This window comes from Ammospiza nelsoni, chromosome 13, assembly GCF_027579445.1.
Source record: "Ammospiza nelsoni isolate bAmmNel1 chromosome 13, bAmmNel1.pri, whole genome shotgun sequence".
NCBI classification, from domain to species: Eukaryota; Metazoa; Chordata; class Aves; order Passeriformes; family Passerellidae; genus Ammospiza; species Ammospiza nelsoni.
The window spans coordinates 9,298,248-9,312,340 of record NC_080645.1 but is presented as its reverse complement, the minus strand read 5'-3'; the positions used below and the strand labels follow the sequence as shown (position 1 = coordinate 9,312,340).

The 14,093-nt window shown below is 41.2% G+C and overlaps 1 long non-coding RNA gene across 2 annotated transcripts in view; it reads right to left on the bottom strand.

The window, feature by feature from the left end:
* Positions 1-8,475: 8,475 nt before the first annotated feature.
* Positions 8,476-14,093, bottom strand: part of LOC132079184 (uncharacterized) — a 117,555-nt gene continuing 111,937 nt past the window's right edge. For both annotated transcript variants that reach the window (XR_009419360.1, XR_009419361.1), the window contains 3 exons: positions 10,075-10,176; positions 8,757-8,807; positions 8,476-8,586 (listed from right to left, as the gene is read on the bottom strand). This is a non-coding gene — a long non-coding RNA (uncharacterized LOC132079184). The remainder of the gene's footprint in view (positions 8,587-8,756; positions 8,808-10,074; positions 10,177-14,093) is intronic.

Sequence of the window (14,093 nt, the reverse complement as noted above, 5' to 3'; positions counted from 1 at the left end):
TGGCATTTCAGGATATTGAAACGCCCCTGAGCGACAGTAACTGCGAATGTCCTTGGAATCCACCACAATTCCAAGAATTGCAATGGTGCCGCACACAAAGCTCGTACAGATACATTTGCTCGGCCATAGCTGCTGCGGCTGTGCATGGAGAGGCTCAGCACCTGAATGATTAATGAGGCAAACGCCTACCAATTATGGCTCATTGGAGGGGCACAGATTAATGCCTGTAATTAGAAATCCCGGGAACAGATGGAGAATTTTGCAATATCAAAAGCCTGCTCCTTATTAGCCGTGCCCTGCGCTGGGCAAGCAGAGCTGCAGGCCCTGGTCTGTCCTGCACAGCCCTGACCTGGGACAGAGCCAGCACCCGGAGCTGGGCTGGTACCTGCACCCCCGGGGCTGGGCTGGTACCTGCACCCCCCAAGGCAAGGCTGAGCTGTGCTGAAAGCCTCTGTGCAGCCCCCATCACCCGCCCACTGGGGACCCTGCGAGCAGCACAAGTTTGATGCTCAGAGATGGCTGCTGCTGCATCCTTTGTATGTAGGGGGATAGAATATAAGAATATAAAGATAGTGCAGAAAGTAATCTTACCCCTAAGGAGTTGCAGCTGGGCCAATTAGCAAAGAATTGTTAGGAACAGGCCTGACTTTAACAGGCCACAGCTGTAAGCAGTGAGAAGAAGAGTGCTATAAAAGAGTGTGGTGGCTGGGTGAGAGGGAGCTGGAGTCACTGGCTGCTTTGTGAAGAAGGAAGAGTCAGTGCTCTGAGGAGATGCCCACAAGAAGGACGAAGAAGTTATGAAACTTATGGGGTTAGGAGACAACAGTATGGAGCCCTTACGATAAGATGTCAACACTTGTAGCCTCAAACCTTTCCCCTCCAGATCCCCAACACTCATTCCTGGAACACCAGCCTGAGCCTGGGACATGGGAGCAGCTGCTATTACTGACTCAATAAAAAAATTTAGAAAAGTATTCTGATTACCTACTCTGCCCACCCACTTAAATAGGTGGAAAGGGCCTATAAGCCTTCATGTTATCATTTTGGACATATACTAACCATATAAAATGAGAAAATGCATAATATAATTTGATACACACATAATATTGTCCTACTCTATAAAGCAATTTATATACTATAAACATAGAACACATCCAATAGATAAAGTATTAATGAACGAATATATATAAAGGTATATATAAATATATATAAAGGTATATCTATAAAATATGCATATAAATATGTTGTTTATAGAATTTAAAATATATAACTAATTAAATTATAATAAATTTTAAAGTAATAATATATAATTTTCTATATATTGTGTGTTTATCTATAACTAGAAAACGTGCTGTTTCCCAATAATCACTGCTGCAGTACCAGAAGAAGACACATACTTTTCCTAGCAGTGTAACATTTATTGCATAAAAAGGAAGGAAATAATAGGAAATGGAACAAGACTAGAACCAGCTCTGAGGCCCATTCAATCAGCTGGGGGCCAGGGGAACAGAACATCCTTCCTTTACTGCATCAGAGGGTGCTGAGGGAAGGGGGGCAGATCCCTGTGTCTCTGTAGGTGACAGCATGGCTCACTAAACCTTTAATTCTTCCTTGTCTCATTGCCCACTTTGGCACTGGTCAAGCATCCCAGACACTCACCCAAAAGGCTTTTAGGGAGTGGTTATGTTGTAGTTCCAAACTCAGAGTAATTTCTGCTCTCTACCTTCTCCACTTCTATCAATCATTCAGAGATTTTTCTTTCTCTTTCCGTGACCCCAGATTTAACTGTTTTTAAGGGAAACACAATGTCAGTTTTATCAAATCTTTTGAAAAGAGAATCACTTTCACACTATACAAGTTTCATTCAAGGACTTGAGCCCTGATGCTCATTCAGTATAATTTTAGTAAATAGTGAGCTTTTCTTAGAGCTTTGCTGGGAAGTAGTTTGTTGTACAGTTGCCAAATACAATTGTGGTGGGTTTGCTTTAGGGTTTATTGCAGGGCACTGAATCCTGTTATAATATCTCTTTTTGAGGACAGTAGAAATGCTCTGATTGCAGACAGACAAAAATTTTAGAACTTACAAGGAGTCAATTAAAGTAAATTGAAAACTGATTTTTTTCCTATTAATTTGATCACAAAGACAAAAAAATCACTGTATGATAATTTCATTGTTCTGAACTGCCACTGTGGTTAGTTACACATGTGACTCATGGGTTCCCTCTGACCTGAACAAGGCCTGAACACTTCTTGTTTTCCAAACTAGGCAAACTGAGATTTATCTTCTATTAGGGTAAGCTGCTTTATTAACACAAAGTAATCTTCCAAATACTTTGAAGCCAATATGATAATTACAACATAATTGATTGCAATTATTTCTTTTCCTAAGATGAAAGCAAATAATATTTCTGGCAAGTGTCTCTAATTTTTTGTCTCTAAACTTTATATAGACTTCTGTTGGCTGGACTCTCACTGTAAATCTGTAACTTAGACAACTGTTTCCTCCCTGTCATGCTGGAAATGAAATATTCCTTTTGACCATGATTTATTTTTGTCACCTATCCCCTGTCTTGGTAGCAAACACTGAGTTTTATTTTCTGATGGGCCAGATTTTTTTCTAGTTTTGCATATAAAAATTCCCAATAAGCCATCTTGGAGAGGATGATATCAGCCTGAATTCCCACTACTTTCCTCTCATCGAGGTATGTTAAAACATTATTTTGTTGCTCATCACAGGGCCTGATGTATCTGCAGTGTGGCTGGAAGGGCCTTTCTTCTGATGCAGCCATAAAATACCCCCAGCCTCTTTCACCATGTAACTGGGAAACTATGCACCCTGCAACAATCTCAAAAGGAATGGAAGCAGAAAATACTGCAGCTGCCAGTGAGAGGTAAAATTTGAATTCAGTTAAAGATTTGAATATCAGAGATACCTGAACACCAGGTGTTCTCAGTGTTCTCAGCACTGCCTTTTCATTTTGAAAAATGTAACACAGAGCTCCCATTTTGAGAGTTTAAGGGTTTCTCATTTCAGAGTTTAGGCTCTACCTTTTGGAGAGACCTTGGTTTGTAACATCCCAAATTATAAGGTGGCCAAACATAGCACTCTGACCTAACTCAATCCAACATTTCCTCCCATTCCTTCACCTTACAAAACCATTCACAAAAAGTCCTGGTTTGCCTATAGGATTCATTACTGCAATTAGACTGGGCTTCCAAGCTAGCCCCTGGAGACATTGCATTTCTACTTTGTAATGATTTTACCATTGGAAAAGTTCATATAGAAAGATGCCTGGAAAACAATTAAGCCACCAGGGGAATTCTTCACTTGAAGTATCCATCACTCCTCAGCAGAGGAACTGGAGGGATATGTTAGGGTTGCTACATCCTCTGTCAATCTTTTGTTTATTACATTATCAAGTTCCTTGCACTGTGAAAGATTAAAACAGTTGAGTAAGAGCAAAGCATGGAGTTAGTGAGCACTTTGATTATAAGTCAGACATCAAACTGGTATTTGAAGTGCAGAACTACTGAGCTTTTTCTTTGTCACACGAGCAGATGTTGCCGGAGGCAAGAAGGAACAGAGCCCTGCATTTTTTTATCTTGGCTGCTGAACTTTGCACTACCTGAAGAACCAGGCACTGTGTGTAGTTCCTGGTTAGATGCCTTTCAAACATGTCTTCTGCCTAAGGGCTACCAGATGTGCAGCTGAGGCAAACAGGTAGATTTTCCCATTGTGTATCTCCTCAACCTGAGAACGTGCTGCTTATTGCTCTAAGTGCTTGGGCTGCTTTATTAATTTAGGAGTCTGACAATGGTATTTTTCCCTTTTGCTCTACTTTAAGGAGAGTTCTTTCCAGTATGAGAATGACTATTAATGAGCAAAGATAGTCATATAACCAGGGAGGAAGACTTCATCCTGGATATTTATTTAGAATTTCATCTTGAAAGATCCAATCAGAACCATTTGCCATACATATTACTGCCTGATAACTGTGGTGTGCCACACATGCATTCTGACAACCTTTAAAGATCGGTGGGGATTTGTCCACAGGGGAATCCTTAAGTCTGGTGACTTACCCATCCCACTACCTAGATGTCCATTGAAGGATCCAAGAAACATCCAGTAAATGACTTTCCATGCACAATGAACTTACTCATGGGTTTTGGGTAAGTACATCTGTGTCTCTTAGTGTTCAAGTAAAAAAGTGTTTCCCTCTCTTTTCAACAGGCCTTAAGTAAACCTACAAGGAAGTACTATAACACATTTAACAGGTGTGAAATTCATCTAAATGTTTATGATGGAGAATGCCAGGGATTTCATTGACCATCAGTAGAACTGCACCCATCTCCCTCAAACATCACAAGCTGTTACAACATTTCCTACAGATTTTCCTCCTTTACATGCATCATATACACATCACTTGTGTGTTTGCAAGTACCTCCACTGCTGCTGCCTGTCACTCCTTATAATAATGTCCAAAACACCAGGGTGGAAAGCTGTGTATCTGTGTCCCTTACAGAGAGATGAAGGTTTGAGCTGGTGAGGTATTCCCCCACGTGGCTGCCACAAGCCCATGTCACCACAGATGCTCTGTGTCACTGAGGGAGCAGACAGAGGCTGGCATGGAAAGGGAAAGTGGCTTTTGGAGGTGAACTAATGCAAATGCCACAGTTACAGAAGTGAGAGTTCATTTAGTTAATTTCATCCATTTGAGAAGAGAACTTACAGAAGATTAACAATACAATGAGGTGCACCTCAGAGCAGAAACCCTCCTCTGAGCAAATGTGGGCCACAATAATATTTTCTAATTTACAGCTATCTATAGTCTCTTTTAAAGTGTATTAGTCTATGCCTACTTCCAAAAAAAACCTGCTATCTTGCTAAGATTTTTTGTGTATAAAGAAATAAATATTAGACATTAGAATTGTATGTAGAATTACTTTTTCCCTAGATAGGTCCCTGGTGTCTTTTTGCATTATGTGCCATCATGAGTGACCCCAAGGTCAATTATTAACAAAACCTCACAGAAATCCCTGCTATATAGGGAGAAACATGAAAATCTCAAGGAACAAAGTATTTGACTTCTAAACAGAATGCCTGCCTAAGACCAAACCTCATTAGGGAGGTCCTCCAGGCAAACTTCCTCTCATTATTTATTGTCATGGTTTGCTGAAGATTCCTCAGTGTAACTCACAATTGGGTTTTAAATAAATCTCTCTGTATAGTAAATGTGATATTCTTGCATCTAAGCAACAGGGTTAGCTGAAAACGAAATAAGACCAAAATTTCACATTTCAGGGACTCATAAACAGCTTAGAGTCTGACAGCAATGCAACAAGAGGCAAAAATATGACTGACAACATATGGCTGAAAAGTAGGGTCACAGTGGCTGTACAACATAACAACAGAACAGTAAGACTGAAAAGCAAAAAGAATTAGCTACAAGTCTTGCTAATGTGGAATTATTTATGGTGAATAACTTCCTTATAGCACAAGGATGGTGCTGTGGTTATGATTAACATTTAAGGCATGAGGGCCTTGGATTTAAAGTTTTGCTTCCCATCCTTCATTCTGGCCTCTAGAGGGTCAGTCAGGACTGGGCTCTCAAATGTTTTGAGGCACTCTGATATCCTGGAGGAACTGGTCTAAGGGTCCTGGAGTTCAGCTGCTCATCTCAAAATTAGGGATGCTAAAGCTCTTTCTCATAACAGGTACTGTGAATGGGAGGGTGCTAAAGACTGGGAGTGTTTTATCAAATAGTTTTGCTATGAATCTTTTCAAAGTGGTGAAGGTCTGATAAGATTTTAGAAATCTTATCACATCCAAGGGTTAACTGATGTTTATGCCTAAGGTTACCATGACTTCCATTTTTAATTCCACTAAACTGCTGAGACCTCTTAAAGAAGTCCAGAATACCTCAGAAATTTCCATCTCTAATCAGAACAGTGTGGAGTTCTCTTCAAGGAGAAAATCCTCTGGTGTGGTCCATTTTTCTGCTGTAGTTAAATATTCTTGGGCTGATTCAGCATCTGGGCTGATGAGCTGGCCCCTGGAAGCTCCTGCTTTGGTTGCTCTGGAGGAGGCAGGAGGGGCAGCACAGTGGAAAGTTCCTCTCCTCACCAGAGGACATGCACAGGCCACCCTTGCCAGGGCACAGTCTCCTGACTCCCTTGCTTGGCTCAGTGCACTGCCTCTGCTCCTGCCCATAAAAGATTCCTTCTCCTAAATTTCATATTTATCACTTTCCATAACAAGGTTTCTCTACTAAGGTAATACTATAGTCAAACAAATGTAAAGGTGGTGAGGATAGAGGGTAAAATAACTGAAAAGGTCTTTTTTACTCAGTGTGGTGAAAGGGGATATTATACAAACAGATGGCTTTTTTTAGTGCACCTATTATAGAGTCATGCCCACTCTTTGCTGAATGCATACCTATGAGACTGTGTGTGTGCAATAAAACCCTTAGTTTATTAAGCATTTTTTTCTATTCTGCTATGTCAGTCTAAATTCACTTTGAAGGCAGGAATGATGGAATTGTTCAATATATTGTGTGCACAAGGTTGTGACCTCTGCAGTCAGGCCCTGAAACACCACTGTGCTTACCACTGGGGCAGCTGAAATGAGTTATGAGGAAGCCTCATAAAACATTGTACTAAATCTGAGACCTCTGAATATGCAGTACTTGAGCATTTCTGTATTCTTTCTAACTTCCAAAATATTTACAACCTCTATAGGACTTAAGAAATGAAAATTGAAAATACTGTTTTTACTGAACGTCTTGTTTCTAAACAAGGTCTTAATCCTGCCAGAGCTCAGATGGGTGAATGGCCTTGTTCTTGTAAAAAAATGTGCCACTGATTTCTGCATCCATTTCTGTTTGTGTTTTGCAGGAGACATCCTGGAATTGTTACTGTGTCATCCATTAGGAAGGCACAGGTACATCTCCCTGAGTGCTGGACTGTATTGTGCAGGACACGTCTCTACACTGAGGCACATCCTAACCAGGGGAGTGGGGGGAAATGCTTTTGTTTTAGAAGGAGGCAGAAGGAACACCCTCAACAATAAATATGACACACCAAATACCCTGCTCTTCACATAAGATCTGTTTGAAGACTGACCCAGCCAAGCTGGAACACCCAGTGTAAAGCTGTCATCACCCTGTATTTCCACACTCACTGAACGTACTTTCTTTCTTCTCTGTAACATGTAACTAGAATTATATCAGCCACAACAACAATCTTTTCCTTTCATCAGCTCTGTGGCAGCAGCTCTGCCTCCCTTCTGTGCTGTTACTAGCAGGGTAGCTCCAAATAATTGTTTCTTTTCCACACACAACAAAGGCCTATACAGCTTCAGCAGGGCCCATGAAATGGGAACCAACAAACAGAAATTCCAGTTGCTGAAGTTTATCATTGGTGCCTCTTATTCTGTAAAATTTTTAAGCACCACACTTTTACTAAAGCTGCTGTGAATATTCATTCAGTGCTCACAGGTGAACCCAGCTCACCAGACCCCTGTATTAACACCACAGCTTTCACTCACTTACAGAACTTAAAAACATTCCCAGCAGGACCCTTTGAACAGATGTAATTTATATAATAGTTTTTTAAAATGAAGCTTTATTTATTCCTACCTTGAAGGTACAGGGCCTTGAGGAAAATGTGTTAACATGGTGAAAGGCCAAGCTTAACCACTCCATGCTCCAGGAAGGGAAAGCTGTCACTGAGCTGGGAAAAGCCAGGCTGTCACACTCACAAAATGTTGTCTTTGTTCTCTACATGAATCAATTTGTATTTGCTGATAACCCACTTCTTTCCAAGGATTTCAGGTTTAGGATTCCCTTTGATGCCAGACTCACTGCTGGAAACAGTAAACCACTCTAACTTTGATGGAGCTACAATTATTCCCTCTAGTCAGCTATTTGATTGTTTCTGCTAAAAATATTATGTCACCATTTCCTGTTTGGTAGGCTTGCCCTCCATCCTTTCTGATTTAAACCATGCCAGTCAAAAGTTACAAACCAGACAGCCCAAGAGGCATGTAATGTTTTCATATAAAATATGCACAAATTCATCCTTCCCTATAACATGTATGACTAAAATGATACCAGTGACCCCAGCAATCATTTTTCCTTTCATCACGCCCTGTCCAGCAGCTGTGCTTCCCACCTGTGCTGACACCAGCAGTGCAGCCCTGGTACCTCTGACAGAGCCACAGGAGCACAGACACCACCACGCCCAGGGCTGGAGGTGCCTTGATCTGAACACGTGTTGGTGCCAACACTTGAGAGGGTTTCAGCCTGCCTGGAGCACAGGAGTGTTACATCAGGCTGGTAATGGTAACCTAAGCTACAGCAGCAGGGAGGCGTCGGTGCTGTGCTTTGCTCGGAGCAGCGCTCAGAGCTGTGACACTGTCTGACACTGACTGATTAAGATCCAGGTACTGTGGTGCTGTCAGGAAAGAAGAAAGAGGACTTGCCGTGCTGTTGTTGCTCATGGATCTCCAGCAGGGCAGCAGCCAGACACCAGTGCACAGCAGCATCGTGCTCTTCCACCTCTTCAGAGAATTACTTTCCAGTCAGCCTGAGGAGATGAAGAACACACCTCATTTTTAACACAGCCTGGCCCTCCACACAGACTCCAAAGTCTGTGTATCACAGGTGATCCAGTCCTCATGACTGGGGAGGGGACTTTGAGAGGAGATGAGGGAGATGTGAGAAGAACAAAAATATGAACTCAATAATGAGCCTTACCAGGAAACCATTAGGAAGGCTGCTCCTGACTGCAGCAAACAAGACCAGGTCCTAACAAGGAAAGAAACAGAGCTACCTAGTTATGCCGCAGGTATAATCTTCCTTTTCTCCCCGGCTTCTACTTGGCATCTGTAAAAAACAGACACCCAAATTTCTCCCTGATCCCAATTTTCTGGGTGTCTCCAAAGCCCAGACTACACTACTAGTGGGAATGGAGAAAAGGATTATTTTTCCAGGCAGTCTAAGATGTGAGACTAGAATTTTAGTTTTATTTAGTTTAATTCTCAGGTCTTTCTCCAATACAAAAATGCAGGGTTTCCCAATGTACCTTTTCATCCAATCTCATAGATGATGAAATAATAATTTCCCTTCTCTCCGAGGGTGATGTGAAACCCTCAAAAAGACTAACATACATGATGTCCAGACTCAGGGAGACTCTGAAGCTCAGGGTTACATTTTTTGCCTTCTGGAATCACTTCTCCATACAGCTCATGCAGGTAGGAAGGCAAGCAGGAATACAGAAAGTCTCAGAGAAATCTCTGCAGACCTGACATTCTCTTACTCATTTGTGTGCCAAACCAGGCATGGTTCTGTCACCTTTGTGGTGATAGAATTGTCCTTGTCCTCCACAAAGCAGAGGAAACTGGAAAAATTCTGATCTTCCTCCACCACAGAGGAGGTAACTTGGCTTCCAGGAACCTCTATTCTTTACAACAACCAGGCTCTTTTCATCTTGGCTTTCTTAATAAAAATTTAGAGGGCAGTTCACGTTTTCCCTTCTGCTCTATGTAACAGAGCTGATTATTGCTAAGGTCAGGTGGCTCCATGAGCTAATTAATATTCACAGGTAGCAGTAAGAAATAAGTGCAAACCTCATCTCTCTCCTCAGCTTTAATTACAATATTAGTGCTATCAAATTCCATGTGGATACACCTCCTGCATCAGCTCCAAACAATTTCAGATGTGTATACAGGAATTCACAGCATCTTTAACTCATGATCTTCTGTCATTACCATATAATTACTCTAATGCATTTTTACTGTGCAACACCCACCAGAACTAACAACCATGGAGTGCCTTGAGTAATGACAGAATAGAGACATCAGAGTGGAATTTCAGCTCACAGGGACCTGCAGCATTCCTTCCAATCCCATTATTCAACATTTCTGAGCAACCTGACTCTTACCTGCCTCCCTTCCTTCTCTAAATTTACTTTATGAAACATTCATGTCACTCTAGCACTGAGAAGCCCCAGGTGGCACTGAAATCCCAGTGGGAATGTAGCACAAGTCAATGAAGTGGCAATAAATTGTCTCACCTTGATCTGTTCTGTGGATACAGGAGAGGAATAGAAGAAGGTGAGTCAGGGAAGAGCAGCTGCATTCTGCACCTTGCTGTGCTATGGGTGAGGATCTGGGCCCTGTGCAGGCATGGGAAAAGAGGTTTGGAGAAATTTGACAGAAAATGCAATACTGACTACTTAAGTTAGCAAATATCCCTCAATTAAGTGCTGGTGGAGGTCAGATACAAAAGTCAGTTAGAGAGAACTGGGCAAGCTTCAAAGGGTCTTTGTGGCAAAAAGCTGAAGGATGAGCCAGTGCAATAACCTGTGAAATGACAAGCTATGGAGATGATTTTAGCCTTTCATTTCTACTACTATAGAAAATGAAGAACAAAGTACACATTATAAAGACAAAAAATGGGATGATTTTTTGAACCTGTGTAAGGATTTTTAAAGAATAACTAGCTGCAGACATATCTCACAATGCCCTATGCAAAGTATTCCTGTGCCTTTGCAGAGATTTACAAAACTCTCTCAGTATATCAATTCCATCAGTCCTTTTACTTTTCTTAAATGGCAATCATTTCAAACTGAATAATAGCATCTGTATTTGTTGCATTTGGCTTTCTATGTGTTAACAGTCACTGTGATTAAAACACGTTATCAAGACTTGAAAAAGACAGTTAAACAGGAATGGCATTACATTGTCACCTATCCAAATTGTAATTGGTATTTAATTGTAGCTCTTCAAGCAAACACAAAAAGACAAACAACAAAGAAACCTCTGCTCTGATTGAAAGCAATTAAGAGAGGAAAACCCAAGAGAGCTAATATATGAAGTTTCAGGGAGGAAGCATTCCTTCCCTGAAATGCAAAGGCCCTTCTTGATTCTGAGAGAGGTAAAGCATGGGAATAGTGCAGCTGTTTCTGGGAAGTTGCCTTTTGAGTGGAAATGGAAATTAAAAGCTGCCAGGCTGATTTTTATCTCTCTTGTCAAATTTATATTGTATATGTTTGCTGATGCTCTGTAATATCCCAGTTAGCTCTGTTGTTTGCATATTAACTGTTTTGTGTCCCAGATGCTCATACTAGAATCATAAATATTTTGTGAAAGATACAACCATCACTTTCAACAGCATAAACTAATTTTTTTTTTTCTAAACAGCTTTCCCTCTGTTCTTGCAGAAGACTCAAATAATCCCTGAAGTACTTTAGGATGAGCTTTTTCACCATCAGCTGGGAGGGATATGCAGGAGGCTGTTCCTGAGCAAAAGGACTTCCACAAAGTGAGTTTGCCTTTAGGGCTACACTGATCCCAGCCATGGAGAGATGGAGGTGAAGCAGTTTCAGGGGAGCTGAAATTCTCAGTGCCTGAATCCAGGCCTTGGCTCTCTCCAGGGGTACCTGTGTGACAATAAGGGTGACATGTGCAGTTCATGCATGGAACTGAAAAGAGTTCCCTGGCAATAGACAGGGTTTGTGGTTTCACAGGGTGTCATCTCTAATTATCAGGAAGGTTCCTTGGTTCTGTTTCAGAATGGAAAAGGAAAATATTTTTATCTACTTTAACATCACACTGGCACTGGCAGATGATTCATGGGCTCTGGAGAGCACAGACATTACCAGCTCAGCACATTTGTGTACCAATCACCATTTGTCATATGTGAGTACTTCCCACAGTCCTAAAAAGGGATTTGTTTTCTGTATTATTTGCAGGAAATGTAGCAAACTCCACACTGAATAGCAAAATAAAAACAGCACTTGATTGTTTTATCGAATAGTTGCCTATTTACTTGGCAAAACTTCACTTTAGGACTTTTTTTATGCTGTCTAATAAAAGGACCCCCACAGCTGTCTTCTCTGTGGAGAAAAGCTGTCGACATCCAGTATAATTTTCTGCATATTGAGTGAAGTACTTGGAAGTCCCAGATCCATTTTAATATGTGAGCTGCTCTCCCATTTGTATGCAGCTGGAGAGAGTAGTTTTATCCTCATTTAAAAAAGCCATATGATGGATTTCTTTCTTTAAACAAATACTGTCTGAAACTTTTCTTTCTTCTTGCTCTTTCCCCCAGCATACACCTTTCCTCTCTTGTTAGGCACCAGTGTGCTGAAATCACTGCACAGTGCTGACATCTCACTCGTTACACATAAAATGATGTCAGCACCATTTCTTTTTTGATGTCTCTGTGCATGATCTGCTGGAATAATTCCCAGATTAACTGTTTTTTAATATAATTTTGGCAAAAAAGTTGGTGAGGAAATTCCATTGCACTGCCTTGAATAAGGTCTTCACTATGCTTTTCTGAATTTTCTGATTCTGGATATTGACAGCTTCCAATCCTTCCAACCCAGCCCTGGCCTGAGCTCTCTCCAATGCTGATCCTGCAAGCACTTTGCCACACAGCACGAGGCAGCAGTGCTCAGTCCTTGCACTCTGATGCAATGAAATGTTGTTGTTATGGGTTGCAGGGAGCATGTTTAACATCCACAGCTATTTTTAATGATTCTGTCAAGAGGAAGGATTATAGCTCTGAAAGCACAGGGAGGCTTTGTGTAACAGTCACAAAGCTTTGAACTCTGCACACACCATGACTGAGCATACTGTTCCTGTGCTTCAACACAGCCTGACACTGCAAAAGTCATGGCTGAAAAACAAGATATCTGAAGGTTACAGAACATTTAATGGCTCTAGTGTAAACAATACAGCACCAAGAACTAAGTGCCAAACATTACCCATCTCCCAGTCTGGATATGCCACATCTCACAGGCTGAGAATGACTCACTCAAACAAGCTCAGATGGCAAATCCAGGCAGGCAGGCTTGCAGTGATGCTACCAATTCAGCATGGAGCATGTGGTCCAAGGAGCAGGCACTGAGTAATTCTCCAGACAGTTCTTGCAGATGCTTTCACCCAAATTCAAGATTTCTGTTCTACATTTTTGTTTTGAATGAAAGTAAAGTAGTAGATTCTAAAATTTTTCTGTGGAATTAAAATTCTGAAAATTTTTCATTGAAAAAAAGAAATTGTTTTATTGCTGATAATTTTGTCTGAACAAAAAGGAAATGTCTGAAATGGTAAAAATCTTGGATGAACCTGGAAACAAGAACCCTTATGAAGGCAGCAGAGCTGAGAGCCTCAGGGTTCTTGGGATTGCTTGTTCTCACCTACCAACAGAGTAAGAACCTCAGAAATATGGGCATTCACTTTAACCAGAAATCTTGGAATTTACAGTGACCACTGCTGGAGGAGAAAAAGAGTGAACCACTACCGGGGAAGCTTTCCTAGGGCTACCAGGTTTCCACCTCCACTGGCTGGGTATTGGGATAGGAATTAAGATATCCAAATTTTTGAATAAATGAGTCAAAGCTTCAGGAACCCCAACTTGGATCAGAGATCTCAGAAATTCAAGGTTTCCTACTCTACCAAAGATACCTGGAAGATATGTGAGCTCCTAACTGGACTTCAGGAAGCCTGCTCAGTGCCCTGGAGCTGGAGGAAGGCCATACAAAACCCAACATAAAAACTCAGGGACCCAGAGAATTTCCTGTGATATATTTTTGATCTCAGTAACTCAGCATTTTCTAATGAAGTAGTGCTTACTGGAAAGTTTCTGCCTATTTCCATTTGGGAGGACATTATTCAGATGGACATGACATATTTTGGATGACATGAGAAAATTAAGTTTGGTCTTCTTGCCAAATTACATCCTGGCAGATAATTTCTTACCTATTTAAATCCACCTCATATTAACAGAGCACAATTTTTTAGCTCCCATTCTGTCTTGCAGCTCTTGTACTGTTAAGTATTATCCACATTTCATCCCTTGTGCATCTGCTTTTCACCAAATTTAGTCCCAGGTTAGAGTATGGGATCTGTATTTGGGACTGGGAGCTCTAGGGGTCTCTAAAATCACCTGTGCTACTGCAAGAACATCAGTGCCATATGAAGGATCATTTTTAGTACTGGAGAAGTTTTTGCAGAGCAGGGTATGGTCCCACACAGAATGGAACCAGGCTGATGTCAAATTATTTTTTGCCATTACGGCACATGA